The sequence below is a fragment of the Oncorhynchus gorbuscha genome, linkage group LG01 (assembly GCF_021184085.1).
Source record: "Oncorhynchus gorbuscha isolate QuinsamMale2020 ecotype Even-year linkage group LG01, OgorEven_v1.0, whole genome shotgun sequence".
In the NCBI taxonomy this organism is placed as follows: domain Eukaryota; kingdom Metazoa; phylum Chordata; class Actinopteri; order Salmoniformes; family Salmonidae; genus Oncorhynchus; species Oncorhynchus gorbuscha.
In genome coordinates this window covers 35,490,471-35,502,096 of record NC_060173.1, presented here as the reverse complement: position 1 = coordinate 35,502,096, position 11,626 = coordinate 35,490,471, and the positions used below count along the sequence as shown (strand labels likewise).

The 11,626-nt window shown below is 38.8% G+C and overlaps 1 long non-coding RNA gene across 1 annotated transcript; it reads left to right on the top strand.

Moving 5' to 3' along the window:
* The first annotated feature begins 532 nt into the window (after positions 1 to 532).
* Positions 533 to 8,132, top strand: LOC124005677. Its single transcript, XR_006833679.1, has 3 exons — positions 533 to 671; positions 7,131 to 7,212; positions 7,321 to 8,132. It is a non-coding gene; the product is annotated as an uncharacterized LOC124005677 (long non-coding RNA).
* Positions 8,133 to 11,626: the final 3,494 nt, after the last annotated feature.

Here is an 11,626-nt window from a genome sequence, read left to right as displayed (position 1 = left end):
TCACCCCCTTTGCTCTGGAGTCCCAAAATAAGATCTGGTGCAACCAATTACCTTCAGAAGTCGCATAATTAGTTAGATTGCACACATGTGGACTTTATTTAAGTGTCACATGATCTGTCACATGATCTCTATATATACACCTGTTCTGAAAGGGCCAAGAGTCTGCAACACCACTAAGCAAGTGGTACTATGAAGACCAAGGAGCTCGCCAAACAGGTCAGGTACAAAGTTGTGGAGAAATACAGATTAGGCTTGAGTCATAAAAAAATATCCTTAAATTTGAACATCCCACAGAGCACCATTAAATCCATTATTAAAAAATGGAAAGAATATGACAACAAACCTGCCAAAAGAGGGCTGCCCACCAAAACTCACAGACCAGGCAAGGAGGGCATTAATCAGAGGCAACAAAGAGAACAACAAAATGCCAAGGGAGTGAATAATTTTGCAAGCAGCTGTACTTGCTAGGCAAGTCTAATTTAGTGAAGACCTTAGGTGATGGTTTATCATGATTCATTGCTGTCTTTACAGTTCCTGAAACATGTCAATGGTCTGATGCATGGCCTTGACAGCAGTGCTTGGCCACACACTCAGTTACCAGGGACCTATTCTGTCACATCTCATGGAAAAGAGAGCAGAAACACCCCTCCTTAAATCCATAATCATTGACAGTAAGTTTTGTGCCAAATGTTTTTTAAAATCCTGCTGACACTGATTTTTAGTGTGTATTGATTCCTATTAACCATCTTTGTAAGAGCTAGGTTTATACTAGCTATACTGATGCTCATTAAACATGTAGCTGTATAAGGTCTCACTGAAACTGGATTCCCAAGAGACATGCTATTCAAATGTCAGTGATTGCCTGATTTTACACTTCTTTTCTATCTAGAACTGAAAAGGGTTCATCTGCTGTCCCAATAGAACCCTTGTAAGAACGAGTTTTTGTTCCAGGGTAGAACCTTTCTGGTTCACATCAATGTAAAGGTCAAAATAATTAAGTGGACTGCACATAATCTTTTTTGACCAAACAGTGAATATTAAATGATTGACTGGTCATTTCATTAGTGTGCACATGAAAGAAAAACAAGTGATTGATGCAATGCAAACCAACATTGGCTCAAAAGCAAAGGCTGTAGTAAACTTAGTTTTCTAATACATAGTTCAAACAGGGTATTACTTATAGATACATTTTTTTATATAGTATTATTTGAAAATAAAATATAGAAATTAGGGATGCAAATACTGACCAAAAACAGTTACAGCACCTTTTTGGAACATTTTTGCAAATTGTTTACAAATATTACATGTTTTGCAGACCTTGCGGAGTTGGTTGTGTTATCAGCATAACTGTGGTGTCTTTTTTTAATTATCATTAGGCATAATGAAAATTATAAGAGTTGAGGCTGACCAATCCAATGACAGACCAATCCAATTAAAAGCAATAGAGCTGGTTGGAAGCCATATTGGAAAAGGTGTACACTATGGTTAAATCAGGCATTATTGTGTAGACTTTACCTATCTTTATGCAAAGTTTGGTGTACTCATTATGAAGGCTTTTTGGGAAAAGCGATTACCATGTGATAATAGAGCACATTCGAATACTGTCCATTCTGGCTCAATATACCTCAATGTGTACATGTATGACCTTTGACCCCCACAGGTGGGCCCATAGAGGCATCAAATAATAGATGAATATGAACATATCAAATTCCCTTACCTTAAGATTGTTACCTGATAAATATAATACAAAATAACGTTTCCGTACTCTGATCCTGTTGACCTAACTCACTGAATAGGGGTCATAACACATAATGCAGCGATTGCCATGTATCGGAAGTAGCTAAATGTGTCTATCATACCAAAATATAACCCAGACATGGACCTTAATGAAAATCGTAATTTACTTAGCCACTCCAAAGTGGACAAATATGTGAAATTTGGCCGCCTGGTTCATGGACTATCAGGGCAGTAGTGGTTGGAACAGAGTGATCTTATCCTAGTAGACAGTATCAGTTTTCAGAGCGAGAACATGGATTCTCTTTAGATATACACACACGAGTGGTTCTACATTGGGATATGTACAATTCTATAACATTTAAATGAATGAAATTGAATCAAAGGATACTGAAAGAAATTGCTGGATGGCAGAGTAGTTTGAATTGGGTCATATCATTGGTTATTTAATCTGTGTGGAGGTGGCATCTATACAATTGCATGATCCAACAAAGGAGCACAATCTGATTTACTTGCCTCATGGGCAGATTGTTTCAGTGAAGCCTGGGGATGATCTGCCTCATCCTTTATTTCTTGCTTTTTTCAGTCTTCCTCCTCCCCTTCCTCCACACAATCTTTAACATTTTAAATCACTATATGCTGATCCTATTCAACAATTCTTCTCAATGTTTCAATAATCAATAATATATTTAATAACTTTTAATTACCTCGTAAAGGAGGGGTAAGGAACTTTTCTGTCAGCCCTGCATTAAATATTCCAGTATAATTTAAGGACTCAAAAATTGACAGCTGTGCCATATAGATTGCAAAATAGTTTCTATGAGATTTGTGGTGTACTGATTCCATGGCACATGGTTTATGAAGTGATATACAAAACTTCAAATTCAAAACATTTTTCTATTATAATACAACATTATTGCAACCAATATGCTATACAGTTGAAGTCAGAGGTTTACATACACCTTAACCAAATACATTTTAACTCAGTTTTTCACAATTCCTGACATTTAATCCAAGTAAAATTCCCTGGTTAGTTAGGATCACCATGTTATTTTAAGAATGTGAAATGTCAGCATAAGAGTAGTAATTTATTTATTTCATCACATTCCCAGTGGGTCAGAAGTTTACATGCACTCAAATAGTATTTGGTAGCATTGCCTTTAAATTGTGTAACTTGGGTCAAACGTTTTGTGTAGCCTTCCATAAGTTGGGGCAAATTTTATCCCATTCCTCCTGCCAGAGCTGGTGTAACTGAGTCAGGTTTGTAGGCCTCCTTGCTCGCATATGTGTTTTCAGTTCTGCCTTACAAATGTTCTATAGGATTGAGGTCAGGGCTTTGTGATGGCCACTCCAATACATTGACTTAGTTGTCCTTAATAATAATAATAATAATATATGCCATTTAGCAGACGCTTTTATCCAAAGCGACTTACAGTCATGTGTGCATACATTCTACGTATGGATGGTCCCGGGGATCGAACCCACATTTTGGCACAACTTTGGAAGTATGCTTGGGGTCATTGTCTATTTGGAAGACTCATTTGCAACCAAGCTTCAACTTCCTGACTGATGTCTTGATGTTGCTTCAATATATCCACATAATTTTCCAGCCTCATGATGCCATCTATTTTGTGAAGTGCACCAGTCCCTCCTGCAGCAAAGCACCCCCACAACATGATGCTGCCACTCCCGTGCTTCACGGTTGGAATAGTGTTCTTCAGCTTGCAAGCTTCCCCTTTTTGCTCCAAACATAACGATAGTCATTATGGCCAAACAGTTCTATATTTGTTTCATCAGACCAGAGGACATTTCTCCAAAAAAGTACGATCTTTGTCCGAATGTGCAGTTGCAAACCATAGTCTGTCTTTTTTATGACGGTTTTGGAGCAGTGGCTTCATCCTTGCTGAGCAGCCTTTCAGGTTGTCTATATAGGGACTCGTTTTACTGTGGATATAGATACTTTTGTTCCCGTTTCCTCCAGCATCTTCACAAGGTCCTTTGTTGTTGTTCTGGGATTGATTCGCACTTTTCACACCAAAGTACGTTCATTTCTCGGAGACATAACGTGTCTCCTTTCTGAGCAGTATGATGGCTGAGTGGTCCCATGGTCCCATTCTTTTGATTTTTCCATGATGGCAAGCAAAGAGGCACTGAGTTTGAAGGTAGGCCTTAAATTACATCCACAGACTAATTGACTCAGACTAATTGACATCATTTATCAGAAGCTTCTAAAGCCGTATTCTGGAATTTTCTCATGCACAAAGTAGATGTCCTAACCGACTTGCCAAAACTATAGTTTAGTAACAAGGAATTTGGAGTGGTTGATAAACGAGTTTTCATGACTCCAACCTAAGTTTATGTAAACTTCTGACTTCAACTGTATATATCTGGGATACAACCTTCCCAGCTCTGTAGATGTTGCTGTAAAGAGTAATCAGATAATTTATTTTGGTACTGTCCATATGTAGCTTGTTTTTGGTCAGAGGCCCAGGAATGGCTGTAGAATTTCAACATTTACCTGGAGATAATTCTGCAAATAGTAATACTGGGTGATTTGGAAAGTCAAATCGATTAATTATATAATAGTTTTAGCAAAAATGTTTCTTTCACTTACAATGTGTAGAAACTGAGAATAGAAAGTTTCAGAACTTTTGAAGCATCACAGCACATTTGAAAAATATATGGCAAATAGAAATCCAATATGGTGTTAATATTTAGATGGGAGGAGCTGAAGGGTGGGACTAATAACAAGATGACAAATGTATATAGATTCTGAACTTATGTGAAAGAGCACAGTTGAAATTTCAATTTGCTATACATTTTAAAAACACTTAAGTGTATGATGACTGTATGCAAATGAGGCCTGTGACCATATTGGTCCCATGGCACATCTTTGAATAACAATTTTCCTCTACAATTCTGTTCTTTCATGTTCTTCAACAAAACGTAAAGCCATAAACAAGCTGGTAGTCATTACAGTATATAGCGGGAAGCTTCATTTGATTTGGTATGTGCACTGTCGACGCTCCAAAGCCATGATGTCTGTCATGTTCAGTTGTCTGTATAGCTGCTGTGTGGAAATAGTGTTGAGATATTCTGTTGGCACAGTGAGCGCTTTGAGCACAATGTTTGAAAAGATATAATTGTCGTAGATTACCATAATACAATCCTACAGTGCCTTCAGAAAGTATTCACACACCTTGACTTTTCCACATTTTGTTGTGTTACACTGTAAAAATAGAAAGTCTCAACACCACCATTGTGTGCTGCAACAATGGAAAGTAGTGCACCTAAACTGAGATTGGGTTTACATTAAAGCACACTCCAAAGACAATGTCAGTGTTTTATTTCACAATGTGATTTAAAACATACAATAAGTACCATGACACACCCAAATGTGGGGCTTCAACCTGAATATTGGAGTTTTTATTAAGTGTCGTGAAAACACTGACGGTTTCAGTGCATGTAAAAGGCAGCATAGGACAACTGTTTCTCACAATGGTTTAGAAATGCAAATAGACTAAATATTAATTGATGATTAGGGCCTATTTTGTGGAATTCCAGTGTCTCCTGACCCCTCCTGTCTCAGCCTCCAGTATTTATGCTGCAGTAGTTTATGTGTCGGGGGGCTAGGGTCAGTTTGTTTATCTGGAGTACTTCTCCTGTCCTATTCGGTGTCCTGTGTAAATCTAAGTGTGCGTTCTCTAATTCTCTCCTTCTCTCTTTCTTTCTCTCTCTCGGAGGACCTGAGCCCTAGAACCATGCCCCAGGACTACCTGACATGATGACTCCTTGCTGTCCCCAGTCCACCTGGCCATGCTGCTGCTCCAGTTTCAACTGGCCTGGGCCCTAGGACCATGTCCCAGGACTACCTGACATGAGGACTCCTTGCTGTCCCCAGTCCACCTGGCCATGCTCCTGCTCCAGTTTCAACTGTTCTGCCTTACTATTATTCAACCATGCTGGTCATTTATGAACATTTGAACATCTTGGCCACGTTCTGTTATAATCTCCACCTGGCACAGCCAGAAGAGGACTGGCCACCCCACATATGCTCTCTCTAATTCTCTCTTTCTTTCTCTCTCTCGGAGGACCTGAGCCCTAGGACCGTGCCCCAGGACTACCTGACATGATGGCTCCTTGCTGTCCCCAGTCCATCTGACTGTGCTGCTGCTCCAGTTTCAACTGTTCTGCCTTATTATTATTTGACCATGCTGGTCATTTATGAACATTTGAACATCTTGGTCATGTTCTGTTATAATCTCTACCCGGCACAGCCAGAAGAGGACTGGCCACCCCACATAGCCCGGTTCCTCTCTAGGTTTCTTCCTAGGTTTTGGCCTTTCTAGGGAGTTTTTCCTAGCCACCGTGCTTTTACACCTGCATTGTTTGCTGTTTGGGGTTTTAGGCTGGGTTTCTGTACAGCACTTTGAGATATCAGCTGATGTACGAAGGGCTATATAAATAAATTTGATTTGATTTGATTTGATTTGATATATATTTTCAATGCTTTATTTAGACAGCTTATTGACAGGTGGTAAGATGGTACATTTCATTGCAATTTTACCTACTCAGCCACACTGTAAAAACAATATTGCTGGGTGAATTGAAATTGACTCCAAAAAACAACCAATAAATACTTAATAAAAATAAATGCATGCTGTGCAGAGCCTGTGGTTGAGCGGTAACACACCCTGCTAAGACATGTCTCCCCTCTCCCCACCGAACACCAGGATTAAATTCCCCACTCCAACCCTTTAATCTGTTTCTCCCACCCCCTCTACATCCCCTTTCCAACCCTTCAATCTATACCCCCTCTATATCCCCTTTCATAACTGTCTCAATAAAGTGTCAAAATACCCCCCAACTATATATATTTTTTAAAGTATGCAAGTCCTTTCAATGATTTGTTAATTTCATTTTCACAAAATTATCTTGGAATAAAACTAAATGTTTCTATTTTAATATTAGTATTAAGCCTTTTGTGTTATGGATATCAAAACTGTCAGGCAAATTGACATTCAATGAGGACAGAACCTATTCCCACATTCATGACTGTCAATGGAAGAGGCATGTGCAGAATCCACAATTCTAACCTCCAGTTAGTGTTGGTGGTTTGAACACTGAGCTTGACAATACCTGCCAAAATGATAAAATATTATAACTATTTTAAACATTAAGACACTAGGCAGGATTCAAAACATAATGGTGTTTAGAAGCTTTAGAGAGGAAGCTTCTCTTTTGGTGCCGTTATCTAATTCTGCATTAACCGGGACGGTTGTTGCTAATGTGTGCTAATGTGACTAGAATGACATTGTATACAGCAGCTAACTTTCCGGGACAGAGACATGTCTTATATGGGCAGAAAGCTTACATACTTGTTGATCTCACTGCAGTGTCCAATGTACAGTGAAGAACTACCATGCTATTGTTTGAGGAACAAAAAACACAACTGGGTTGATACATTCACCTCTGAAGGTAAATACTGTACTCACATTCAGTAATCTTTCTCTGATTTTGTCATCCTGAGGGTCCCAGATATAAAAAGTGTCATATTTTATCAAACTTTTTTTTGTTCAAACGTAGGAACTGGGGTCTACAGTTTGACCCCACTGCTGTCTCTGGCTCCAAACCCACCCCGCCCGGCCATCAAGATGTGTGAAAGTTAGTGTATCAGCTAATGATCCATCGTGTATGATATTTCTGGGAGTGTGTAAACTAAAAGAAATATTACCATAGCATTTTTGTATGTTCTCTATGGTAATGTACTTGTAAATGTATCAATTGACCAATTCGGCACATTTGGGCAAACTCCTGGCAGACTTGATACAAAATATTGTGCAATCTAATTCCTATCTAAATTACACCTAGACTCCTATCTGAAAGTATGACCTTACTCTTGCATTTCAAAGATGAAGGGGGAAAAAAGATACAAACATGCATCTTTTACCAGATCTAATGTGTTACTCTCCAACATTAATTTCAGATTTCCACAAACAGTGTTCAGTGTTTTCTTTCAAATGGTGTCAATAATATGCATATCCTTGCTTCAGGTCTTGAGTTACAGGCAGTTCGATTTGGGTATGTCATTATAGGGGGAAAAAGGGGTATGATCCATACACATAGTGCTTGCAATATATTCTGTTAGTGCTCATAGCCCCTGGAAAGTTGTTGCACAACACTTGATTAAGTGATGTTACAACACCATGTTATGTTTCAAAACATCTCAGGATGATTTGTTTCAAAACTCCAGAAAAGTTAAGAATTTGTCTCCTTTTAGTTGGTGGCAGCTCAGTTGCCACTCTCTTTGGTGATATAGAGCACTTCATTTTAAGTGTACAGCTTGAATTAAAAATAGTTTCAATTGGTCACTGGCCTGCCTATACACAATAGCCCATTTTAAAGGTGTCAAAGACATCTTTTCAAATTAATAAAAAATGAAAATCTGAAAAGTATTGACAATAATTATTCAAACTTAAGTTCAGAAATTAAAATATGCTCAACATGTCACATAATTTACATGGACTCTGTGCAATAGTGTTTAACAGGATTGTTGAATGACTACCTCATCTCTGTATCACACATACAATTATCTGTAAGATCCCTCAGTCGAGCAGTGAATTTCAAACACAGATTCAACTACGAAGACCAGAGGATTTCCAGTGACTGGCAAAGAATGGCACGTATTGGTATTAAAGCAGCCATTGAATATCCCTTTTGAGCATGGTTAAGTTATTAATTACACTTTGGATGGTGTACCAATACACCCAGTCACTACAAAAGGTACAGAATTAAATATATTCCAAAACATTTTGTTTCCAACAAGGAAATAAATTACCTAATGGCAGTCAGGCTACCTCTGGTGAGCACATGGAGGGCTGTGCGGCCCCTCCCAAAGAAATGCCACCCCACCCCACACCATGACTGACCCACCGCCAAACCGGTCATGTTGGAGGATGTTTCAGGCAGCAGAACGTTCTCCATGGCGTCTCCAGACTCTGTCACGTCTGTCACATGTGCTCAGTATGAACCTGCTTTTATCTGTGAAGAGCACAGGGCGCCAGTGGAGAGTTTGTACGGACAGTCAGTACGCAACACTATGTTCATCATGTCTTAGCAGGATCAATGTTGACAGGGGTCCCAGCTGGGTCAGACAGCCAGGAAAGACCAGTCTACAAAGCTCAGGTGAATTTCACAGTATATTAACAATATCAGTGGATGATACAAAGTTCCATCTTGAATAGATGGGAAGACTTACAGTAGCTACAGGACAGCAGCTTAAAGCTACACTCTGAGATCTGGGAATAATGGTCACTTCAATTATTGAACCATTGATTTATATTATTGTATAAATGTATACCAAGGTAATTATTTTTCATGATTCATCTAAAGAGGATCAAATGGTGATTTAAGGACAGGCAGCCTGGGAAGACCAGTCTGTGGCTGAGCAGAGGTGAATTTTTGCAGATACACACTTTATTCTCTCTGCGGCTAGTTTAACTTCCAAACTGTATCAAGGGTTGATAGCAGCTTTTCCCGATAACACAACATGTCAAACAAAAATGTGAGGAAGACCTCGTAGAAGCTATTGATGATGAATGGATACAGATGTTTGACTGCCCAGTCATGTTTATCATAAATTACTGCAGTTTAAGACCATCCATAAATTATGTTCTATGCCAGTGAAGCTGAATTACATACACTCAGAAATGTCATTCCTCTACTGGAGGTGTAAAACACAAGGGGACATATTTGCATGTGTTATGGTCTGGTGAAGACTGGCTGTATTCTGGATACAAGCATGTTCAGCATGTGTACAGATTCTCCCTTCTCCCTGTTTTTGTAAAGAGACAATCAAAAGTTTTAGTAGTTCATTCATTAGGCTATTGGTGAAAGGTGCAACACATTTATTTAATTACCTTTTTGATCTAGTTCTGTCTTAATAATCATATTTAATAATGATCTCTTACCTAGCTTTATGACGGAAATTTTTCTACTTTTTGGTCTAAATGGAGGCCCTATATTGGATTGTGAAATGATTGCACATTTTTTTTCTAGTGGATTGCAACCTTAAGTGTGAGAAATGTGGTCCATGAGGCAAGCTATGCTGATACAACTGAGGAATACGCTGGGTCTGGTGTTATCAAAGTGTGCATGGATCTTCAACCAATTTAGTTACATGTAAGTCACTGAGCTGGCTTTGATTGGCATATGTCCACATTATTAACAAAGTAATCCAGCTCAAGGTGGCACATGAGAAAGCAGGTAGTTTAATGAAATATGTCGCTTTGAAGCCACATTGTGCAACTTAATGAGGCAGTGCAATCAAAAACATGATTTTTCTGGTTTTATATTTCCACAATATGTGGTTGATCTAACACTGAAATTTTTTGTGTACTTTTAGTGTAAGATCTGTTTGAAAAGACCACTTGAAATTTCAGCTTGTTTGCTTGGGTGTTTAAAAATATATGTTTTGATGTCAGCATGCAGTACAAGTTGATAGCAAAGAGTTTGCCCTCCTTTCTGCCAAGAACAGCTCGTTTTCAGGCTACATAGCTCTCCCATTAGGCTCCTCCAATTAGGCTCCTTTCTGACCACTCACTGACAGTCCTAGCTGAATTATAGCTCCTTAACTTGAGAAATTGCATTTTGCTATCTTTTTCTTTTTGGCCATTTTAGTTAAACAATGACAGTAAGGTATTTAATTGTTACCTAGAAATGCTTTGAGATTGAGATAAAAACAGCTGCATTGGACATTTAACTGAGGTATAGCTTAGTCTAGCTTTTCCCTGTGGAATACAAATGGGATGAGCCCATATAGCATGAAATAAACCAGATACATCTGACTAATGGAACAGACAGAACCAGAGTCTTCAATTGAAGAGTAAAGGAAAGCATAGTCAAATACAAGCTTAAAAGCCAGTGGTTGGGCATGGTCTTGAATTGCTATGTATCATTTAGTAATTTCTTTCTAAAGTGCCAAAACATTTGCTTCAGTAGCCCTAGATACAGTAGTTATCTGACTTGTATATTATGCTGCCAGGGGGACTTCAATACGGGGAGAAACTGATGTTCTTTCATGCACCTGGCATGTTTAAGTCCCTTGGCAGCAGAGTATAAGATAACAACATTGCCTAGCTGATTGGAGACCAATGGTGGACAGCTGTCATCTCACAGGCACATCTTGACATGAAATTGGACTATAGTATCTTCTGTCAGCAGGGCCTCGAGTCAAGAGGGCTGGGAGCGTCACTTGTGTAACAACAAGAGGGCTAGCGAAATGGTCTGTTACACAAGATACATCTATGCTCCAATCTCAAAAGTTCACCTTATCAAAAGTGACTTTCCTCTCTGTGGTGAAGTTGTTGTGTTGTCTAAAGAAATAGAATACATTGTGTAAACTTCACTTACCAATGTTGGCTACATAGGTCATTTGAAATGGAAGGGTATTTGACGGGTGTGATATCAAACAAATCAGATAATTGTAATATTTCTATTAATAGTTAATGATTATATACTTAACAGTAATACACTTTGTTTCTATTAAATGTCTGTGTGAACTGAGGAGCCAAAAAACCTACAGCTGGCATTCCATAAATAAGATGTTTTGGGTATCACTGAGATAGAGAGCCTGGAGGACAGCACATAGGCCTCAGTATTCCTCATTTATCCTGGCATCTGGGAAACTACACCAGAGGCAGATGACCACAGGATGAACCCAAAGTGGCTTATGGTGCCCCTAATCTATATGGGAGGGGTGGAACGACTCATTCTTGGTATCAGCTATATAACAACTGTGTTGTCTGTAAAGGTTAGGCTGTTCAGCCCAACATTCAAGACTGTTTTGACTGGTTTCATTATTGCAATAATTCATTGATTACACAAAGATGAT